Source organism: Pongo abelii, chromosome 1 (genome assembly GCF_028885655.2).
Source record: "Pongo abelii isolate AG06213 chromosome 1, NHGRI_mPonAbe1-v2.0_pri, whole genome shotgun sequence".
Classification (NCBI taxonomy): Eukaryota; Metazoa; Chordata; class Mammalia; order Primates; family Hominidae; genus Pongo; species Pongo abelii.
Window position 1 is genome coordinate 171,934,264 of NC_071985.2, and position 24,220 is coordinate 171,958,483.

The window sequence follows — 24,220 nt, forward strand, 5'->3', positions numbered from 1 at the left end:
TTATGCATTTCTCTAGTTTTCTAAATGCCAAAGAGCTAGGCAAACTAGAAGAATATTATGCTCTTCTCTTCAGTAAAGAAGTCCACCTGAGTGTTGCCTGTAGATGGAGCCAAGAGAGCCAAGGAAAGGGGATAAAAATGTTCTCTTTACAGATGAGACTGGCAGGTTGGAGGTGTCCAATGAGGTAGGATTACAATGAAATCATCCCTCTCTACAAGTGATCTGTGGAAGTCTTGCACACTTCCCAATGTCATATTCATTCTTCCAGTCTTTGTCCAATAATGGATAAATTTAACAGAACAAGGTATGACTCAGCACGAGAACTGTCAGAGATGCACAGCCCATCCCAGAAAGCATCTTTAAGGAAAGATCTAACTCAACAGAAAATAGTCTTTCAGGATTCAGGACTGTGATAGATGCTACAAAAATTTGTACATGCTTAAGGATCTTCCATCCTCTCGTATATAAGTCTCCTTCTCCATATGTGATAATAATTTAAGCCCTTAGGAGAAATGTTCTGGGGGAAAAAAGTACATTAAAGCCTGAATTTGTTCAAAGAAATGGTTTTTGTGGTTTTTTTATTTTTCTGAAAACAGGAATACCATAACGCAGCAAAACTGGGTTGTTTCATCACCTTTGTTACCTATCATAGGGGCAATGTGAAAATTTCTTTCGAGCTTACCAACCTTCCTTTTGCAATCTTATTCCACTTGAGGAAAACCACATTTCCTGCTGCAGAAATGAGAGAGCCCTGAGCTAAGGAACCCAAATGTATTATACCCTTCCCTGTGATTCTGTCATCCCAGTTTTTATGTCTATACACTTTGCCTGGCTACCATCAGTTTCTATCCTACAACACCTGGGCTCAGCATGAGAAGATCTTTTAGGATATATCTGTATTCATAATCATAAATAGCTAGCATAAAGCTCTGTACTAACAGAAAAAGGCTGGAAGGAAGTATACCAAGATGTTAATGTTAATTATTTTTGGACAGTGAAACCGTACATGACTTCTCTTCCATTTTTCTGTATTTTCCAAACTATAATAATCTCATATTACTTTTTAATTTTTTTTTTTTTTTTTTTGAGACAGAGTCTTGCTCTGTTGCCCAGGCTGGAGGAGCGCAGTGGCGCAATCTCCGCTTACTGTAACTTCCATCTCCTGGGTTCAAATGATTCTCCTGCCTCACCCTTCCGAGTAGCTGGGACTACAGGCACACACCACCATTCCTGGCTAATTTGTTGTTGTTGTTGTTGTATTTTTCATAGAGATGGGGTTTCACCATGTTGGCCAGATTGGTCTCAAACTCCTGACCTCAGGTGATCCACCCGCCTCAGCCTCCCAAAGTGCTGGCATTACAGGTATGAGCCACCGTGCCTGGCCTCGTATTACTTTTTATAATGAAAAAACTTTAAAAATAAAGATGTTAGTTTATTTTGGGCCTATCTGCATACCGTGATGTGTACCTTGAGAGCGGTATGATCCCTGCCCTCACTGAGATTATTTGGAAAAATAAATTTTAAAAGAACACAAAATAAATAAATAATAACAAAACCATTTGGGAGAAGGGAAACCTATTTAATCCTAGCTGGCTATTGATAGCTTCCAGAAGAGCAAATCTGTACACACACAATGGCTTTTTACACAATGAACAGGTTGCATTTCTCTAAGGCAAAATATATAAATCTGATAGATAATGCAGTTCTCTCAAGTATTACTTTTCCTCTGAAAAAATCCATTTCCATTTAATATCACTGGAATACAAAAGACCAATATCTGACAGGGAAAAAAAACAAAAACAAAAAAAAAACTCTTGTGCTTTTTAGTTTCCAGGTTTCCTTAATTCAGCAGTTCTTTTGGGTCCTTTGCCCAGGGTTACTCCAGTGCAGCAGGAAATTCATCCTCCTCCCAGGCAGCACTGGGAATGACTCCTCTACTCTGGTCCCCTAATTAAAGGGGCTGTTACTGTTAAGAGCTTCATTCAGTACTTTCTCCTAAATGTGTCATAAAACAAGTATCTTTGACTGCCCACTACTTAATCATCAAGAAACCAATCATGTCTGAGCCCTTTTTAACGTCTTCCATCTTAGACTCCAGACATGTTTATTAAAATTTTAAACTATATTCAATAATAAAGCTTAAGACATATCATATTTTGTGAAAATTAACAGTAGGAAGAAATGCCAGGACAACCTTGTTAATACAAGAATAATAGCAAGCCACTATGTGTAAGGCTCATAAGCAATGTCTTATTTAACCCTTATAACAATCCTATGATATACTTCTATTATTCCTATTGTACAGACAGCAAACTGGATCTCAGAAAGATTAATAGTTTGTCTAAGGTCACAACATACAGTTTCAAACTCAGATCTTCCTGACTCCAAAGACAGGGCTTCTAATACGTCAAACTGCTTCCCTTTGAATTTAGAAATAAAGGATGGGAAAGAGAATTTGAATCTTTTCAAGACTAAAAGCCAAAACAAACATATATATAGAAAAGCTACCAGAGTAGTCTTTTCCTCTTCATGCTCTTAAACCACTACATATTTCCCTTCCTCTTCTGAGCTCACTCTGCCTGGCATGGACCATACTTTTCCAAACTAGCTGCTCTCAGAAGGAGTATGGCAGAAAAAATGATAAAACTGGGCAGACTTACTTGCAATAAGATTTTCAGATGCAAGATTTTACTGGTGTACAAAAACAAGAATTCAATCATAATGTGAACAGGAAAAAGCAAAGGATGATCTAGTTATAGGGAACGGTTCACCTAAGTGATCTCTCTTAGCTAAATATTAAAGAAAGAAAGCACTTGACCTGCTCCTGCAACACCACAGGTCTACTGGGAGTTCTCACTTTTTAAAAAGTGCTTCACGCATTGCAGACAGTGCCTTACCTTATCCATTTGTGAAGAGCTGCATCAAAAAAAAAAAAAAAAAAAAGATTCAGTGCATTTCCAAGGCATACCACTATCCAACTGGGTGAGACTCCTTTCACTCCTCATTCCTTTTCCTCAGCAAAACGCCCACACAAATGTGCACATTTCCCTCAAAATGGTAACTGATGGGATGTTATTAATATGGAAGTATGTTCTAATCTTTTAAAAACTTTTGTCTGAATAAATAAAGGGCCTATGCCTAACAAAAGCAAAAGGAGGCAGAAACAGTGATGGAAATGGCAGCACCAGAGAAGGCTTTTCACTCATGAATCGCTTTGCTGTTGGTGCCACAAAAATCCCACTTCACAGAAGAGAGATTCATAGGAATTCCATGTGGCCACATCCGAACAGCGCTTCTGTGGTCAAAGATGAGTGCTCACAGCTACAGATTTCCCTGCACTGCTCACACACTCTGGACTACCATCAACTGAACTCTAGATGTCTCGTGAGTATCCCAGTTTGTTAAGAATGACAGCTACCACACTGGGGGAGCTGGGAGAAAGGCACCTGTAGCTAGAATTATTAAATTATCTGAGATAAAACCATGAAGTTAAAAAGCAATAAAAAAGGAAGAAAGATGAACTGTTTAAAGTTGGCTTGTGGTCTTGTTTTAAATCTAAAAATCATGGAGAGAGAGAAAATATGAATAGATGTGAAATGGGTCTATTGTTTATGACTCAAAAATAATTTCCCAGTGAGGGTCTAAATTTGAGAGAAATAAAACAGTCAACGTAAAATATCATTTCTTCCCCAAACCAATCATTCATTAAATTTTTGTTTCAAAATTCTGTACATTGTACAAAATTTTGACAATCTTCTCATCTAATTTTCTAACCCATCGCAGCTACAAAATCTCTGAACCACCTCAGCAGAACCATTCCCTCCCAGATGTAGGGTCCCCAGCTCCTCCACAAGTCCACTGTTGGCCTTCTTCATTGTCATAATGACTTTCTTTGCATGGAGTTGACATCTATCTGTCCTCTAACTCCCATTAGTCCTAGACATACATCGAAAGATATAAACAGTACCTTTACTTATTCTTTCATATGACAGCACTTCAGAATAACAGGTATGTTGGTCCCAAATATGCAAAATTTTGCAAATAACAGTACAATGGTGTGTTTGAATGTGACTGTATGTGTGTGTGTGCTGCCATGAGGTAGGCTTGGAAGGGCAATCTTGAGCAGAAAATAACAATTCTGAAAGAAAAAGAGGAAAAGAACAGCTTTAAGATAATCCTCAGCTCTTTTCCAAAGGTAGTATCCAATGAATTTATATTTATCTAGATTACACCTTGCATCTTTAAAATGCAACATGTCATCTAAAATAGAAGAAATTCCATCTGGTCAGAGGATGCACAGAAAAGAAGGCAATATGGGTCTGAGGTCACATTGACAAGAATTATCAATGCTGGTGAAAGAAAATCTTCAGACTGACTTCTAATCATGCTCATGTCCAAAAGAGAGAAAATGCTAGTCATTGGTTTCAGTCTAAAGCCCATGGAAGTTCAATCAGTTTTCTTCCCTAGTCAACACAGTGAAATTGGTCTAATCTGAAAACTTGTTAGCAGCCAAGGTAGTATCTGTAGCTTCTCTTCCTAAGAAAAGGTTGTTACCAAACAGTAAAAGTGTTGCAGAAAGAAACTCTGAATCCAATCTGACAAGACTCAGTGTGCTGGCAAAAAGACTGATTCCATACAAATACAAAACATTGAAAAATGAAACACTTTTCAACCAGGAAAAGCCTCATATTACAAAATTTTATGTCTTAAAAAGTCTTATATAACAATTTTTATAACAAAAAAAGTCTTATATAACAAAAATTTTATGTCTTAAAAATGTCTGCAAAATAAGCCTGAGCAATAGAGGGAGACAAAAAATAATTTTAAAAACATTAGTTGGGCATAAAAAAGCTAATTGGTACACACCTGTGGTCCCAGCTACTCGAGAGGCTGAGGAGGGAGGATCACTTGAGCCAGGGAGGTCAGGGTGCAGTGAGCCATGATTGCATTACTGCACTCCAGCATGGGTGACAGAGCAAGCAAGACCCTGTCTCAAAAAAAAAAAAAAAAAAAAAAAAAAGGCTGCAAAATAAAGAGCAAAACCTCAGTGTAGGGCATTTGCTGACTACTGTGAAACTGTGAATCAAGGTAAAACATGGTAACCTGTGTCAATGCTGAAACACTGACTGGAATAAACACGAGCCTGTTGAAGTTCTTGTCAGCTCAATTCAACAAACCTCTCTGGTCCTGTCTCTTTGGATAACCAACTGTTTGAACTCTGCCCAGTCTCACAACTTTCTGACTTCCTACTTTCACTTTTTAACCTACTTATGCCTAGTGTTCCATTATTGGAACACTAAGCATGTGGAAGTTATTTATATCCTACTGCTCAAGATCATCGCCAAGGTCTGATTGCAAAAATTCAAAAAATTGCAACCTCCAGCATAAATGGGTTAAAATGAAGACACTGGACACAGTGCTAGGCTACAGCCAGGAGCACCAGATTTGCTCGATTCTAAAAGTTTCTCTATTTTGACATAATTACTGCTATGCCTATGAGAAAGCCTCATCTCTGAGAGCTAACTTTTTATACAAGTGCTAAGACAATTGAGTTATGATGAAACATCTCTTGAATCAAGAAAATCTGTTAAATGGACCTGCACAGAAATTGAGATGCTCTACATCATTTAGGCTAAGTCTTGCTAAAATTCTCAGGCAACTTAGTATAATATTAAGAGTACAGACTTGGGAATTAAGACAACCTCAGTTCAAAACCCATTTCTACAACATATCCTAGCAGTATGGCCTTCGATAAACTGATCCACTTCTTTGTGCTTCAGTTTCCTCATTTGTAAAATGGAGATAGATAATAATAGTATTACCTTATAGGATAGCCATTAAGTACCTAATTGAATTGATAGTGAAAATGAATTTATAATTGGCAATGGGCTTTAAATCCATCAGTGTATACTAGCATCTTCCTAGTCCTATACTAAACCTTCTCAACAAAGTAAAGTATGTTTGGGCCAACAGAATACAATCCCAGTGCCTAGAATGGTGGGTGCCAAGTAAATAGTCATGGAGTGAATGAACAAGAAGGTTTTTAGAGAAAAAAGCTCTACCTAAATGTTTTCAATATCACTCAGCATATGTCAGAAAAATGCTCACACAATAAACTAATCATAGACTACAGGTGTCTTCAACTCACCATCCCTGGTAGGTAAGAACAGCTGAGTTTGTTCTACTAGTGAAGGTCAATGTTCAATCTCCAGATAGCCTCACTATCTTCAGTAACCACATCAACCCAAGGGTGGGCGGGCAGAAGGTGGACTAATGCAGACATAATACAAATACCCACAGCTAGAAATTATATCAAATTTTAGTGCATTTTTGCTGCTTTGTCTCTATAAGGAGTATAGATACAAATAAAATGGAACTCATGTAACCATCCAGGATTGCACAGAAAAGGCTGTTTTTAAAAAAAAAGAAAAAAAAAAAAAGGTCCCTCCTGCTGCATCTCACATTAGTTACTACCTTTAGGGTCATTTACATCCATGCTCTAAATCCAAATAGATGCATGGATGAGATAGTCTATAGAAAGTTCTGTGGCCCAGGCCAACCTTCTAGAAACTACATAGGAATCAGTTTATGCCTGAGTAACATCCAGTCCACCAGCTAACTGGCTCAAGTTCACTAATCAAAACCCAAGTTTAATTCCTTTGAGCCTATGCCTAAGATGACAAAGATCTGAAGACCACAGACTAATAAGAAGTTCTAAACTAGACCCACTTCAAGAGGGCCAGAGGAAAAGCGGGGATCACTTTAATGAGAGCAATGTGGATGCAGAAAGGCCCCTGTCCTGTTCATCATTTCATAAACTGCTAGGCAGTTGGTGGCAAAATACATCCCACCCACAGAATTTACAGCAACGGAAGTCACAGCAACACCTGGAAAAGAAACCAATATCTTCTTTGGTCAAAAATGAGTATTCACCAACTACAGCTCATACACACACCTAAATATCTGCCCTGAAATATGGGGTTAAGCTCTCACATAATCCAAATGGAGCCTGGCAACTGGCCACGATCTTGGGGATGTACAGAGTTCCCTCAATGTATCTTTATCACTCAAAGGCTGGCTCCTACTAAAGTCGATTTCTTTCATTTTTTTCTTTAATTCAGTCCAAACAAAAGTTATAGGGCACCCACTGTGAAAAAGAACATCACAAGCACTAAGAAAACACCATCCCAGTGTTCAAGAAAACATGGCCCGGTGTAGGAGACCTCTTTACACACAAACAAGTACAACGTAAACCAGATTTAACCACTACATGGCAACAGAAACCATGTACAATGGGTAGAAGGGAGAGGAAGAAGGCTAATCAAGGAAGGCTGTACAAAAGAAGAGATATGTGTTCCCCACCTTCTTCCACAAAAGATTTGAGGCAGCCTGAAGGATGAGCAGGGTTTCAACAGGCAGAGCAAAAACCAGGCAACACAGGCAGAAAAATAGGCATAGAAAAGAGGGAGGAGGGCACAGCAGGCTCAAAAGATACTTCTGTTTTATAAATAAGGGAGGGTGGTGAGCTGTCCCGTGGAACTCGTGCTTTAATTTTGACATGTACACTTGAGCACTTGAAGCGCTCACTTTTACACTTTCTCCCTGTTAGTAATATTACTGATAGGTTCAAAAGATTCTGGGGCTTATCCCAGTTTCGCCTGCCCACAATGTCTATCCCACTGCTTAACTCCTTCATTTAGTCAGGGCAGGCTTTAACATGTGGCTCATGGAGAAAAGTGAAACCATAGACACCAACGGAACTCGGAATAAAGAACACATTTTGAAATAAAATAAAGGTTAAGCTCTCACACCAACAGACCTTGCTTGATCAGCAAAAATGTAGGTGTTAACAGGAAATCACTATATTGTGTAATCCCCATTTCACCCTCCACAAAATTGCACTATAATTCAAAATAAGTGAAGCAACAATTGGACGGATGACCAGTTTTTGTTGTTTACATAGTTTAATGCACAAATGTGCAGTTTCCATGATTTTCAGAATGACGTGATTTACATGAGGCTTTAACAATAAATAAACTTAAAGTGCTGTATATAGTTAGCATATGGTGAAATTTTTAAGCAAAACTTTCTTCCACTCCCTGCAAGACATTTAAAATATTCTCCCCATTGGGGTCTTTCATTTTTATTTTACATCCTGCTAATTCTCCTCCTGTGCAAATATAAATTTTTGTTTTATAAATAAAATGTAAGGGTGGAAAATAAAACAAAAAACATGTTCTTTATGTATTATTGCCACAATAATCAGTAACAACTGCGCATTGACTTTACAGATATTTATAACTTTGCCATTTTAAAAGTTAGTCATGGATGACAAAAATACTTACATTACTGTGTAATAATTTATGATATTTCTATAGACCTGGTATGTATCATCCTTCTTTAACCACCTGACATGTCAGAATATCTAGGAAAGGATTAACAGAATTATTTGCAATAAATCTCAAAAATGTACCTTGTGAAGATCATACACAAATAAATCCTTAAACAAGGATGTACTCTCTTGTCAACTTTTTAAAAACCCTGCCATATGAATCTTATATATATAAGACTTCCCAGAGTCTTAGGGAACATATTTTGACCAAGGTGAAGGTCATGTCTGTATTCCATCCTCCTTCCCCAAAATTCACCACAGTGTTTTCCTGCCTTTTTCCTAGCTGGATTTTATTTAAAGAACTCTAATCAAGTTTATGACCATAATTACACTATAGGGAGATAACGCTTTAATTCTCTCTTACCATAAATAGGAAGCAAGCCATAAAGGTGAAATCTCAATCTTAAGTTACCATTGGCACCTATCCTTCTGGAATATCAGGGCAATTGATGAGTTTGCAATGTTATGTAAGTCACGATCTAACACCTGCCCAAATTGGAAGTCAAGCAAGGCCAGCCCTGCAGTTCAATTTTTAATGGCAAATTAAAGAACACATTGGAATCTGAGTTTTTTTTTTTAAGATTTTCTTAAACATGATAGTTGTTCAATAAGATCATCAAGAAATAACAATGTCAGCGTACTTTATTAAATACTCTTAGCCCAGAAATTGCTACTAGAGCTATTTGACAGCTTTTATTTGGAGCTACATTTCTATTCACACTTGCTACAAATCTTTTACCTGAAATACTTTGTATGGAAACTCATTAAAATGCTCTCGTGAAAGCAGAGCACACCACTGCCTTCCCTTTGTCTAATAGCTCAGGACCTCTCGCTCATAAATTCATTCTAATTAAATTATGCTTCTCAAGGTGCTCCCTCTCACACAATCCTTATGTAATTGTACCTAATATTTTCTCCACAACTGATGTTACATTAAACAGGCTTTTACTACCTAATGGCCCCCACCCCTTCCTCCTTCCCTTATTTCCTTTTTCCTTCCTCCTTCTTTTTTTTTTTTTTTTTTTTTTAGTGAAAAGGAAAGAGAAATCTAACCTGACAAGACACTTTTTAAAGTTTGCCTTAAGCTTTTAAGTTCTTTATAATTTTCTTAATGTGATACATAAAATACACAAGGACTCAAACAAATGTATCTCTCTGAGCACCAGAAAAAGAAAAATTACATTTTAAAGTTCAATGAAAAAACAGAAAACAGGTCAGTTGATACTATTAGCCAGTTTTATCTCAAGGAAGTGTGCTATAGAGAAGGGGGTGTGTTGATTAAAATTAGTACAATGACTCATAAAATTATCAACAATCATTATATTTTCCATAGATAGGATAAAAGATACTGATTCTTTACGCTATCAGGGTGATACTTAAGGTAACAACAACAAAAAAGCCAAATCTGAGAAAGTATGTGAGATCTTACTACATATCTTGGCTTGTATTGCAGACTCCCATCAGAATTTTCTATTTTTAAATAAAATGTAGAGGGAGTTGTTGCTTTCCCTTTTACACTTTGCTGTGTTTCAGCAACCCTACAGAATAAATGGGAGTTTTATAAGAAAGGAATCGTTCATACATGAAAAGATTATAGATGACAGAATTTCATAACTTTGCTAAGTCTGTAAATAACTTGTCTACAGCCATAAGAGAAGCCACTTAAATGAGTACTACTACCTTCTATTACTGCTATTATCACAGTTAGAAATATTATTAGCATTATACACATTATTAAAATTTCTGGAGGTTTTTTGGTTTGTTTAGCTTTTCTTCATCTTTTCTGTCATTACTTGGGGATGAATACACATTTAATTATGTGGTTGTGATAATTCACTGGACTGAATAGGTAAGCAACTCTAGAGCACTTGTGGAACCTAAGTAGACATGTCTTGTCTACCCAACATGACTGGTACCTTTTTAAGGTTTATGATACTGTTTTTTATTTTGGAGAATGTATACATCATTTTATAGCAGAAGCTCCATCAGCAATTGACGACTGGCAGATCAAATCAAGAGGGTGACTCATTTTAATTAATCAGATGCTATATAAAGGCCAGAATTTTCTAAAGCATGGATCAATTAATCTTCCTTAATTTCTTTTTTTTTCTGTGTGAAGTCTAAAATGTGTTGATTAATTTTAGCTAACCTCTAATGGGTACTTTCAATATTCCAGGAGGAAGATTCTAAGTGTTTTACTTGGATTAACTCATATTATTATCCCACACAGATGAGGAAACTGAGGCACTGAGAGGTCAAGTGATTTGCACAAGATCACGACGCTAGTCAAAGGGGAGCTGAGATCTAAAGCAGCAACTGGGCTCCAGAGTCCATGCTGCTAATGACTGCGCTGCCTCCTGCTGTCATTTAAAATACCCCAGTTTGTCATCACTGCAAATGGTGACTAAGGGTCAATAGGGAATTGCATAATTCTAGCTCAACATATATATATATATATATGCGTATATATATATTTTGTGAGTTGGAGTCTCACTCTGTCACGCAGGCTGGAGTGCAGTGATGCAATTCCAGCTAACTGCAGCTTCCGCCTCCTGGTTTCAAGTGATTCTCCTGCCTCAGCCTCCTGAGTAGCTGCGATTACAGGCACGCACAACCACGCCTGGCTAATTTTTGTATTTTTAGTAGAGATGGGATTTCACCGTGTTGCCCAGGCTGGTCTCGAAATCCTGACCTCAAGTGACCCACCTACCTCGGCCTCCCAAAGTGCTGGGATTGTAGGCATGAGCCACTGTACTTGGCTACTCAACCTTTTTTTAATACATCACCAAAACTTAGCGTACATGGAAAAGTATACGCACTTGGAAGTACACCACATATCTGTGAAGCGAGGATTAGAAGGAACCAGAAAAAAACTTCCATTTTCTTCCCAGGAAGGAAGCAATGTAGTATATACAATCTCAAGTCAAATGGATCTGAATTCAAATTTCATGTCTACTACTCATGAGATACGGTACATAAGATTGGAAATGGTACATAAGCCATAGTATACTCATCTCTAAAATGAGGGTGTTAGCCGTTGCCACAGAATAGAGGTGGTCTGAGAATCAAATGAGGCAACACATGTAAATCGATTTGCATTTTTCCTTAGCATTTTGTAAATGATCAATAAATGGTAGCTATTAACAGATATCCTCAACCAGCAGTATGTCTTTTTTGCTTTGTACAAAGGGACCTACTTCATTAAATTTTGTTGTTACTGTTTTCCAAGAATGCTCCATCTAATCCTATTTTAAAATTTCAAATGTAAACACAAAAGAGCTAAACATATTCACAAAGAGAGGACAGCATTGAAGAGTGATCTGTATGAACTACTGGAAACACGGGAATCACATTTCTGGTCTTTAGAATTCTACTGAAGGGCACCAGCCACATTTCTTCACACCACTCCTTCTCCCTTAAAATAACGACTATTCTTATTTCAAAATGGGAGGTGAGAAAATTGGAGAGTGATGATTTTTTAGTGGGCAAAGGCCGTTTTCCAACTCATTCCTAAGGATGGCAAACATAATACTTCAGAGTGATGAAGGAGGGGGGCAAGCTGGGGTGGTGAGGTCTCTGCCTTTTAAGCAAGCCAGCCAGCAAACACAAATGCATGCAATTTGAAATTTTAATTAGGGTGCCATGTGCTGGTGACATATGGCGACACACTGACAGCTGGGCATCCAGGTTCAGGAACAGACCTGGGTTCTGAAGTCACAGTTGGCAGAAGCAAAGTTCTCTGCTTGTGCGCTAGGTGCTAGCATGCCTGGAAAGTGCTCTGCCAACATCACCCCACTATTCAGCACTGCCTTCCGGTCGCATACAGACGCTGCCTGCCAGAGGACCACGACTGCAATTCAGATAGAGAGTGAAGAACGAATGAAAAGGAATAAAAAGAGTAAAACCCCCAGGTCCTATTCTCAGTTGCAAGTCCAGATAACATTCAAAACAATACAGCCATTGATTTTTGGTGACTTCTCAGTCAAAGACCCTAGTACTTTCACACTAAATCACCCTTGCAGGGGGTGCTCTCTCTGTCACCATAACAGAACACACATCAAAGCACTGCCATCAAGAGCTCTGTGTTACCTGCTCCAGTCAATCAGAAGGAAGCCCTTATATAAAACCAAGTATGATTTAAAAGTCTGATTTGCATAGATTGGAAGATGAATCATGTTAGCAAAGAACTGTATCAAGATTGAATAAAGACATTTTAAGAAAAGTTGTTAAACCGTGAAGGTCAAGTTTTCTTTTTTCTTCTCCCAGAATTTTTTTTCTGTGATGAATTAAATGTTGGTCAGTTTGACCTTTGAAGCTTCACAAGTTGCCTGAAAATGTCTTAAAATGGGTTAATGAATTGTCTTGTGGCTTTTTCATCTGCTCTTCCTTGCCCCACTTTGCCTGTTTACTCTATTTGAAGTGGGAATAGTCTATCTATGTCTGTTCGTTCTCTTTCTTTCTCTCTCTCTCTTTTTCCCTCTTTCTCTCTTTCTTTCTTTCCTGCATAGTTTCACTCTTGTCACCCAGGCTGGAGTGCAATGGCACAATCTTGGCTCACTGCAACCTCCGCCTCTCGGGTTCAAGCGATTCTCCTGCCTCAGCCTCCCCAGTAGCTGGAATTACTGGCATCCACCACCATGCCCAGCTAATTTTTTGTATTTTTAGTAGAGATGGGGTTTCACTATATTGGCTAGGCTGGTCTTGAACTCCTGACCTGGTGATCTGCCCGCCTCAGCCTCCCAAAGTGCTGGGATTACAGGCGTGAGCCACCACGCCATGCCTACGTCTGCTGTTTCTAAGTAAGCCCTCGACTCACAGTAAGTTGAATAATAACAAGGTTTCTTAGCCAAACCATGCAATATTAAGAAAATCATATCTGAATCCTTCTTTATCTACAGAGTGTTTTTGAGGTATAAATCTTTCACTATTAAGAACCAGAGTAGTGGCTGGGTGCGGTGGCTCACGCTTGTAATCCCAGCACTTTGAGAGGCAGAGGTAAGTGGATTGCAAGGTCAGGAGTTCGAGACCAGCCTGGCCAACTCAGTGAAACCCCATCTCTACTAAAAATAAAAAAAATAAGCTGGGTGTGGTGGCAGGCACCTGTAATCCCAGCTACTCAGGAGGCTGAGGCAGAAGAATCGCTTGAACCCAGGAGGCAAAGGTTGCAGTGAGCCGAGATCACGCCACTGCACACCAGACTGGGTGACACAGCGAGGCTCCGTCTCAAAAAGAAAAAAAAAAAAAAGAACCAGAGTAGTAAATAAGCATGCCAAACTACACCCTCTACAACTCTGTGGGAAATCTGAGTTTCTAGCCATTACGTAATGAAATTCTTCTGGAATATTATAAATATGGGGTCCAAACTCTTATCTCTTCCTTGCACTCCAAATACTGCTATCACATCAGCCAAATGAATTTAAGGTAGAGCATCACTGAAGTGGAAATTCAAAATTCATCAACTTGATTAAAAGCCAGCAATTCCCTCTGTTTAATTAAACACAAATACATATGCATCACACACACACACGCGCGCGCGCGCACACACACACTCTCCTTTAAAGTTTTAAACAGTGTGACCTATAGGATATTAGACTTTATTTTTTAACTATTGACACTATTATGAGTATGCAGAGAAGTCAATTTACATCACATTTTATTCTACTTCAAGTTAATTTTGGATAGCAACAAAATAAGCTGAAGATTAACATCAGCCGTTTCAGGCTTCAGACAACACTGCTTCAAGCTGGAAAATAGAGATACTAGAATTTACACCCTTCAGTTGTAAGCCCATTAACTAGTTTGGACAGCAAATATGCATTTGCATACAGTTACCCTTAAAAAAATTAAACATGCTGATACAAAAAAAAAATACTAAGTCTCCTATATATTAGCATGAGATCTTTGAAATAAAATGCCACTGGCCAGTCAAATTGCATGCAAGATTTGCTCTACACTAAGAAATATATTTACATGTACTCTTAAGAGTAGCAGAGAAAACTAAAAGAAAATATATGATCAATTCTAGACATTTTCCAAATTTATCTTAAACCAGCTTTTAGCTGGTTCAAGTGAAGATTTCTTTAACTTAATTAGGAGCTCCATAGCCATGACCTAGGAATTTACTAAGTAAGGCAGAATATTGGGCATGAGGATGCAAATTTTTGCCCTGCAAAAATCCTTTATAAAGTTTATACAAATTTCTTATCCAAATCAAATTTTAGGTATTGATTCCCTACCCGAGGTTTTCAGTAGCACACTACAGCTATAATTTTCTCAGAAGATACCATTAAACTCTGTTTAAAACACATATATAGCACCTACACATAAGACAAGAACAAACATACCTACAAAGCAAACTGACTTTTAATTTTCTTTGTAAAATTAAAAACTTGTAAACATGTTAATTACAGAGTTTAAAATATGCTTTGCAAACAACATTAGTGGATTCTGAATTCATCTGTAGAGAAATAAAGCAAAGTCTGACTAAAAAGATCACATCTATGGCACAGAAAAATCCAGTTACTCTGTAAGAAAATCCAGACTCATTTAAAACGGTTAAATACAGTATTTTACTCTGCTTTCTTTATATGTCACATTTTTTTCTAACACAAGAACTAAGTTAACAAAAAGTGAAATTGAATTTCTAGCCTCCAAAATGACATTATTAAAAAGTAGCTTTTAAAAGAGATATTTCTTGTGGTTCTCAAAAGTATGTAATTTTCACTGTTTTTCACAAAATGGTAAATTTATTATAAAACATTTACAAAAAATAAGTATCACCTTTCAATAGGCTAAAACTGTAAGGGGATAAAAAAATTTATAAATCTGCAAAAGTCAAATTTTCAAATACAATTTAAATGCAGATAAAATGGATGAGGTAGCCAAATTACATTTTAAAATGTCTTAACTCTTAGTGACACAATATAGACAAAAATAAGGAAAATGATAATATACAGACAGAGGAGGGTACACAAAAGGTCAGGAGAACAACATTGTTTATGGGAATAAATTACAGACTAGACCTTGAAATACAAACGATTCAACAAAATTAAGGTTTAGGTGAAAGACTTCCGGCTCCTTGGGTTGCATTTCACATACAAGTTGCATGTGCCTGTCATTTTCTTATATGGCTAAGATAATATTAACTAATAGGGGAACACATTCATGATGCCGTAAGACCCTGTCATCACAGCAGTTTTGACAAAGGAATCCCAATTGAGCAAAATTAACATTCCCTAAAATACAACAGGAAAGGAAAACTTATAAATGTACACCAAGAATCCCTGCAACTGTTCATGCTGCCGAATAAATAAGAATTATAATGAAAATATTTCAGTATAGATTCCTGGTTACCATGACCTAAAATGTGGCAGTTGAAGTCAGAATAACATATACAACAAGAGGTGGTGAGAGAAAGAAGCAAGCGTTCACAGAATTGATGTCTCAGAAAGCTACAGAAAAGAGACATAATTTTCAAAAGGGGAAATTGATAGGAACTTGTGAAGAATTCTATGCTGTGCTTACTTAGATATCTTTGAAAATGAAAAGAGCTCTATATAGTCAGAGTATCTGGATTTAATCCAGACACACTCATTAAACAGTTTTGAGAACCCTAAAAATTAAGAGCTGTAAGCAACCTGTCAATGAGAGGCCAGGAACAGGGCAGTTTAATTAAAAAGAAAAGTCATCAGCCTGGGATAGTGGGAAGGGCACTGAGTTCAGATCTACTTTGTTATCTTTGCCAGTTCCTACATACAGGACCTTGAACATGGTGCTTCTTTACCAGCAAACTGATGGGCTGAAGTCAAGGCCATATTTCTTCCCAGCTCTACAATTCTTTATCTCTATAACCTAATATCTACCTTACCTACCTTACAGGGGTTTTGTGAAAATTAATTAAGATAAGTTTGCATGGAAATTATAAGATGTTATTTTTTAAAATATAGGGACAATTAACATGACCTAAAGTTGATATAAATAAGGGAAGGAGAAACGTTCCAACTGCAAAAAGATGGACAAAATACAAGGCAAAGACATGATGCTTGCACTACTGATGTCTTCAGAAAAAGAAATGACTCTGTTCACTCAAAGAAATCTGACAGCGATCTGAGACATGGTGTCTTTCAGGCAACACATACTTTAAAAATACTAGAAAATAACAAAAGGTACTACAGTTCATCAGTGACTGGCCCAAGTGTTGTGCTGAGCACTTCCCTAACTTATCTCCCCAATTCTCACTACCTTCTGGGGTCAGTGTTTTTATGACATCTTAATGGATGGGGAAAAAAATGAGACTTAAAGAGTTTAAAACCAAGGTCATCTATAGTAAGGATTTGAACCTAGGTCTCTGCCTGACACTAAACTATCTTGTTAATCAAATTAATTAATTATCAAGTCAAATCAATCTTGTTAATCTTAACCACCACATTATACTAATGCCGTTCCTCTCTGTACAAGCACTTCCCTATTTTAATTAAATTCATCAGGCCAATCAGTTAATTGGGTCCAAAAGTTAAGTTGACTCTGGATGTATGTAGACAAACCCCTGAATAAAAATGTAGGCATAAGGAGGCATTCTCTTAAGAATGTGTACTACAATTATCACTTCTATTAAAGTGGGATGTTTGCCTTTTGGTATTTCCAGGAAAGGCACTAAGGACATACTGGGGAAAATGTTAAAAGGAAAAAGTGGTCATATTATAAAGTAAATGCATTAACCATCAGAATTTTATTTCTAGGACCTAGTGGTTTTGCAGCTTGTTCCACAAATATTTCATATTTATGTATCATCTTTGGTAGAAGCAAAATATACCTGACTACAAATGATAATCCTTCATCTCTTTTCTGCTCCAACTAATGGACAAAACATTTGCAGAACTACGCTGAAAGGCACCTACAATGAATTTTGCCAACAGAGGAAGAATGACTAATTTTTACTATACATTAACAACTATTTGTTTCACCTAATTCAGGAGCTATTCCCTCTCTCTTTGGACAGGAAGGGAAGGTAGTTATAGAGGAGACAGAACACCAGAGAGAGTGACTTCCACGGGTCATTAGTTGTCACTTCACCTAAGAGACCTCTATACATGGAAAAGTTTAAAACAAATACACAAAAGATCCTTCTTGTAGTATTCAGTGATCAAAAGAAAAATACTGCAAGTCATAGCAAAGCTTCTTCTCTTATTATGCTTTTCTGCTCAATTTTATACTCAACTATTCTGAATAGCAGAGATAACAATTTTCATAACCATGTGAACATTTTATAAATTGGTCCAAACCAAACACATGGACACCTGCCAACTTTGGTAGGTTTTGGAGGCACATTCAATGATAATAGCCATGTTTTCCCCCACATCAGAGGATTCTGGCAGTGGTTTCCAGTTTTGAACGCTATACTAGGCTAATCTGAAAAATATTTAACAGAGGAGTTTAAGAATCTGAGTACCAAAGTTTTCAAGAGTGAGAAACAAAAATGTTCAAATTTTAAAATCTAAGCTAGGGCCAGGTAAGCACAAAGGCCAAGATGCAGGATGAAAATGACCAGCATCTCCTTGGAATGTCGGTCATCTACTTGGAGTGTTGCTAATGAGACACATTACCATGGGTAATTTATGGACTTTCCTCTTTAGATCAGAAATACTTCCCAAACCACCTCCCACTTGGTGCTTCGGCACTTACAGTAAATGAAGTCAAGAGTGAAAACACACACAACTCCCTCCTTACTTTGACATTTCTTTTTTTTTTTTTTTTTGAGACGAGTCTTGCTCTGTCACCCAGGCTGGAGTGCAATGGTGCAATCTCGGCTCACTGCAACCTCTGCCTCCCCAGTTCAGGGGATTCTTCTGCCTCTGTCTTCTGAGTAGCTGGGATTACAGGCGCCCACCACCATGCTCAGCTAATTTTTTTGTATTTTTAGTAGTCATGGGGTTTCACCATGTTGGTGAGGCTGGTCTCAAACTCCTGAACTTGTGATCTGCCCACCTCGGCCTCCCGAAGTGCTGGGATTACAGGCATGAGCCACCGCGCCCGGCAAGATATTCCGACATTTTAAACCTCAATAAAGGTTCAGTTCCACATGGTGGCCTAAAACTCGCTAATATAGAAGACTAAAGAAAAAGAAGTTTTTTGTTGGATTGTTTCTAATATGCTTCAAAACTTGTTACTTTTTGGCCGGCTGCAGTGGCTCATGCCTATAATCCCAACACTTTGCACGGTGGCTCACACCTGTAATTTTGGGAGGCCAAGGCAGGCGGATTACAAGGTCAAGAGATTGAAACCATCCTGGCTAACACGGTGAAATCCCATCTCTACCAGAAATACAAAAAATTAGCCAGGCGTGGTGTCACGTGCTTGTAGTCCCAGCTACTCGGGAGGCTGAGGCAGGAGAACTGCCTGAACCCAGGGGGTGGAGGGTGGAGGTTGCAGTGAGCTGAGACTGCACCACTGCACTCCAGCCTGGGCGCCAGAGCGAGACTCCGTGTCAAAAAAAAACAAAAAACAAAAAACAAAACAACAACAACAACAAAACTTGTTATTTTTAGTAAATTTTAAGTCACAGGTTTGAAAAGTTAACAGGTTTCTGTAAGGGTAAGGCCAAATCCCAAACTCAGGTACTCAGAAGACTGTTAGAATTACTTAGCATCTAGAAGAAAATTTATGGTTTTTTAATGAGTTACCAATATCTGTGGGGGGAAAAAAGCAGATCTCTGAATAGTGCAACCACCCCCATTTTGTATGATGGATGTGGGGTAGGGGAAGGGAGAGGAGATAAACAAATTGATTTGAATGCCATGGCATCACCAGGTTGAGAAGGGATCGGAACCCAGAAAGAGGCACATCACAACAACTTCTCAAAGTTTTTCAAACAGAGCTACTATCTACACACCAGAAGCTGATGGAAACAAAAACCTTCAGCACTATCTCCTGCCTAATTGAATTGGTGCCTGTAATGGGAGGAAGCTGTTTCTCAGAACCCAAAATAAATGGTGCTGGGAAAAGGAGGAGGCCAAAAAAACCAGGCTAGAGACAAACAGAATTGGTGGAACAGGCACCCAGATTCTCCGGAAAGCAAATCCCGTTTAGCATTTATCCACCCAGGTCACGGTGAAGCCTGTATCATAGCAACTTGAGACTTTAAATACTACTATTCATTTGGTCATTAGTTTCTCTTGGTTCCTTTTACTTATCCGTATTTTTGATAGCCAAATCCTTAAAAGAAAGCAGAGACTATGAGAATGTTGTCAAATTTCAATAATGCTCAAGGGGGAAAAAAATCGCCAATCTCTTAATGGTTTGGTCTAACATTCTTTCTGGAGTTACCCAGTAACAGATTAATGTAGCTAAGCATTGTAACATTGAGCTAAAGTACTAAGAAAACATGCCTGAAATTTACAAATAGGCTGCCCTTGCTTGCTTAAAAAAAAAAAAAAAAATCCTTCATTTTCACTGCCAGTTTCTTTCTTTCTTTATCTTTAATTTATCGTGGTGTCAAAACCCATGTCTGGTCTTGGAAAAATTTTGGCACAAAGTTGGCTTTTTATAGTACCAGACCATTAAAACTACAAAACCTCAATTAAAAAACTGCCAGAAGACTTTGGTGCTCAGCAGAAAAAAATGATACAAAGACTGCCATGGAGAAAGGAAGAAAAGAAGTTGGTGTTGCAAGAAGTCTAAATCATGTGACTAAAATTTTGAGTACCAGGGTAACCAAATATGGTCTATAGTGAATGTATGTTATTCAAATCATATTCCTGGACCCTGATTTCCCACATATTCTGATTAGAAACTGTGTAACTACAGGTCATAAAATTTGTTTGTTTCAGTGGATGCCTAGACACAATCAGGTATATCACAATATGTGTAAATAACATTTGCAACAAACCCTGAGATAGATTAGCTATCATTCTGCCTGACTTGTTTGATTAAATGTGAATCATTCTTGTGATGTAACCATAAAAATGGGATAAGATGTGTGTCTGTTTTACAAGGAAAATACTGGAAGCCACACATTTGGAACTTTAAATCCCAATTCTGACATCAGCACAACTCAGGAACACAGCCTGGCTTCCAGGAATGATTCCACACTCCAATCCATGCCTGGCATAATGTTGGTAGCACAGAAATCATAAACAGCTGGCAAATAAAGGAATCACCAACCTCCTGGTGCTGCTGGGGAAAGAATTAATTAGTGCAAAACATCATGGAGATGGAATCTATTCTGATGAAGACCATGTTGTGTGGTCATTAAGACCATGGCCTCTAGTGTCACCTGCCTGGTGCCAATTTCCTGGTCAGTAAAACATGGGGGGAAATAGTACTACCTCTCTAAAGAGGTAGTGTGAGGATTAAATGAGGTAACTGATGGAGAGGCTTCCAACGCTACCTGTGTGCCACATTGCAGCACTCAATAAATGCTATTAAAATATCATTATTCTTTAATATCACATTTAATTCCATTAAATTCACTAAATATCATTATTCAAATCAAACAGCATGGTAATCAGAACAAGCAATCCGTGACATTATTCCTTATCCTAAAACTGTAAATGTGAACTAAAGTTCCCCAAATCCAAGATGTGGTCCAAACTCAATCCATCCATCAATAAGTATTTAGTGAGTTTCTAGGATTCAACATGCCTGGCACTCCTGTTTAGCCGGTCTCCTTGGATGTAAGAAGAAAGGAAATCTTTTTAATACAGGCAAATTGGGTCTGCATAATAAAACATTAGCAGTGAACTTACTGATATAGATCTACTGACTTAAAAGCTGGAGACACAACCTATGGCAGACTTTTTTTTTTTTTTTTTTTTTTTTTTTTTTTTTTTGGAGATGGAGTCTTGCTCTGTCGCCCAGGCTGGAGTGCAGTGGCCCGATCTCAGCTTACTGCAACTTCTGCCTCCCGGTTTCAAGCAATTCCCCTGCCTCAGCCTCCCGAGTAGCTGGGACTACAGCTGCACGCCACCAAGCCCAGCTAATTTTTTGTATTTTAGTAGAGAGGGGGTTTCACCATGTTGGCCAGGATGGTCTCGATCTCCTGACATCATCATCAGCCCACCTTGGCCTCCCAAAGTACTGGGATTACAGGCCTGAGCCACTGCACCCGGCCAATGACTTCTAACCACACTCTAGAGCACTCTCTCCAAACCTGTAACTCCGGGGCCTGAAGCCATATGCAATCCAGGCAGAGCAGAACAGAAGCAGAAGGGCAAGAGTCACTGTCCTAAGGTCAGGCCCCAGCTCCACATCCTAATCTTCAGGGCTCCTTGTCCTTGTCTGCTTAGCTTCTGAATCTGTCTCCTCCATACCTTGCCAGCCCGCGACCTGCCAAGATCACTGCTTTCTCTGGGCCACAGAAGACCATGCCTTTCCTTGACCCATTACCCTACTACACCTCCTGATACCAGGACTTTGATTTGATTACAGTTATCTCTTTGGTCCCTTATTTGCCTGACTGGTGATAATGCCCCACAATTTTTAAGAGACACCGTAATGGCCATTTTTTTATATAAATCATGTGTCATTTTCACAATGAGCCTATTAAATAGATACTACTATCCTTATTTTACAGACAAGGAAGCACTTATTGTACCTAAGTAATTTGACCCAGATGGAATCGGACAAACAGGAATCTGAAAACTTGCTCAGGCACCAATTAGTATGACTTTAATATATGTAACTTGGAAAAATACAAATTAGGTATGACCTGGCAGCAACAGTTAAGAGTAAAAGAATGACTAAATCTGGCCCTAGTTTTTAAAGATGGGAATTTTCAGATACACTAAATGACTGATTTCTACATTAGAAGAACAGATTTCTGTCTACCATAAATGCCCTAGAAGATTCACAGAATTCAGCTAAAAGATGACGACGATGATAACGACGACACAATCGCACAAAGTCAAATAATTTGCCTAAAATCAAACAGCATCCAAGTGGCTGGGCCAGGATTTAAACCCAGATTAATAAATTGTCCTCTTTTAAGATCCAAGAGTAAATATACAACTCATATGGGGAAAACAAGTTTTTCAAGCTAAAATAGAACAGAAACAAAATTCCTAGCATCTTGTTATTAGTTCCCAGCATACATCTTTCTTTGCAGTCCACGACACAATAGATGTTTTTGTTGAGCTAGGAGGGGATATTGCTATGTTGTAACTCTGTGTGCTTTTTGGGATCATGTTCTTCCTTCTCTGAAATCTAAAGATGGTCATGTAAGAAAACTACCAGGCTGGCCAACACAGCGAAATCCCATCTCTACCAAAAATACAAAAATTAGCTAGCGTGGTGGCGTGCACCTGTGGTCCCAGCTACTCGGGGGCTGAGGCAGGAGAATCACTTGAACCCGGGAGGCAGAGGTTGCAGTGAGCTGAGATCGCACCACTGCACTCCAGCCTGGGTGACAGAGCGAGACTCTGTCTCAACAAAAACAAAAAATAAAAACAAACAAAAAAACTTCAAGGGTAAGCTAACCCTGCTTCAGTTTAACAACTGGCTAAACCAGGCCCAACATCTCTGGGAACACGGAGTCCACCTCAACCAGGAGGCAAAGCGAGCGAGGCTATTCAACTTCCTGACTGCAAGGCTGCCTTTTCCCCACCCTGTGGAGAGGGAGGGCACAGCCCGCTCTCACACAGACCCACTTCAACAAAAGGAAAATGGAGATGGGGCTGTGATGAGACCTGCCCTGGTTTTCAGCAGGGACAGGACTTTAAACAGTGGCATTTATACAGTTCTGAAGTCTTCAAGGCAGGGAAAACATTAAATGCTTTTTAAAAATCCTGCACCACAGGAACAAGACTTAAAGGCAAGTTGTGGGCAATCAATACTTCTCTACTCCTGCTGCTAAGCAAAGTTGCAGAGGATAGGCCAGTCTGTGGTACTGAGTCTACAAAGGAAGGAACAGATCTTTCTGAGACTGTTCTCTGACACTGCAGAGGGAGTGGGTGGCAATATTGAGTCTAAACGGAGCGCATCTCCATGCCACCACCACCGCTCCTTACACTTCCCCAGGAAAACAAACTGCCTCACAGATGCATCGATTTCTGAGTTGAAATATAAAACGAGAAGAGTAATTTTTAAATGACTAAGGCAGTTATGGCAGTTGGAGAAGCAGCTGAGGGATGGTGCTAGCAACCTGGGTAGGATGCCATTTCAACTGCTGGGAACTTGTTCTCTTTGGAGGTGGATATACCAGCACGGATGCTAACATGAGAAGCGGGGCTCGGGTAGGTCACAAGGGATCACAGATCTCATTTCAATATGGCATAATAATAATAATAGCAGTAGTAGTAGTAGTTACGGGGAACATTTGTTAAATGCTTACCATATGCCAAGCAATATGCTAAGCACTTTACCTGAATTATCTCATTTAATTCTCATAATCACCCTATAAGGTAGGTGGATACTTTTACAGTTGACATTTTACAAATAAAGCAACAAGGGCTAACAGGGTAAAACTGGCTCTTTACTGAATCCTTCCAGGGCTTCCATACATTATGAAAGCAAAAGTACAGCACCACTGGGATGCCAAAGTGACTAAGCAGGGATAGCACAGATGTCCTAAGAGTGAAAACGTACGAGATCCCAGCACTGACATTTAATAGTTATATGACCTTGGCATGCCACATAATCTCTCTTTGGCTCACTTTCCTTCTCTGTAAAATCAGGGTGATAACAGTACTGTTTCATAAGGTTGCTGTAAGGGTTAAATGAGAGAATATATGTAAAACAGAGTCTGGTACATTAGTAAAAGAAGTACATAGGTATCCGTTGCTATTATTTTATTATTATCTCTAGGGGACATATTTTTACATAAAAAGAAACTTA

The 24,220-nt window shown here is 38.6% G+C and overlaps 1 protein-coding gene and 1 long non-coding RNA gene across 2 annotated transcripts in view; both read right to left on the bottom strand.

Annotated features, from left to right (window-relative positions):
* NFIA (nuclear factor I A) overlaps nucleotides 1–24,220 on the bottom strand; it is a gene marked incomplete at its 5' end in the record, with an annotated part of 375,871 nt that overhangs the window by 247,495 nt on the left and 104,156 nt on the right.
* LOC129050745 (uncharacterized) overlaps nucleotides 1,028–24,220 on the bottom strand; it is a 45,146-nt gene continuing 21,953 nt past the window's right edge. The window contains exons 3-5 of the long non-coding RNA XR_010135755.1: nucleotides 8,346–8,425; nucleotides 3,968–4,138; nucleotides 1,028–2,916 (exon numbers count right to left, since the gene is read on the bottom strand). This is a non-coding gene — a long non-coding RNA (uncharacterized LOC129050745). The remainder of the gene's footprint in view (nucleotides 2,917–3,967; nucleotides 4,139–8,345; nucleotides 8,426–24,220) is intronic.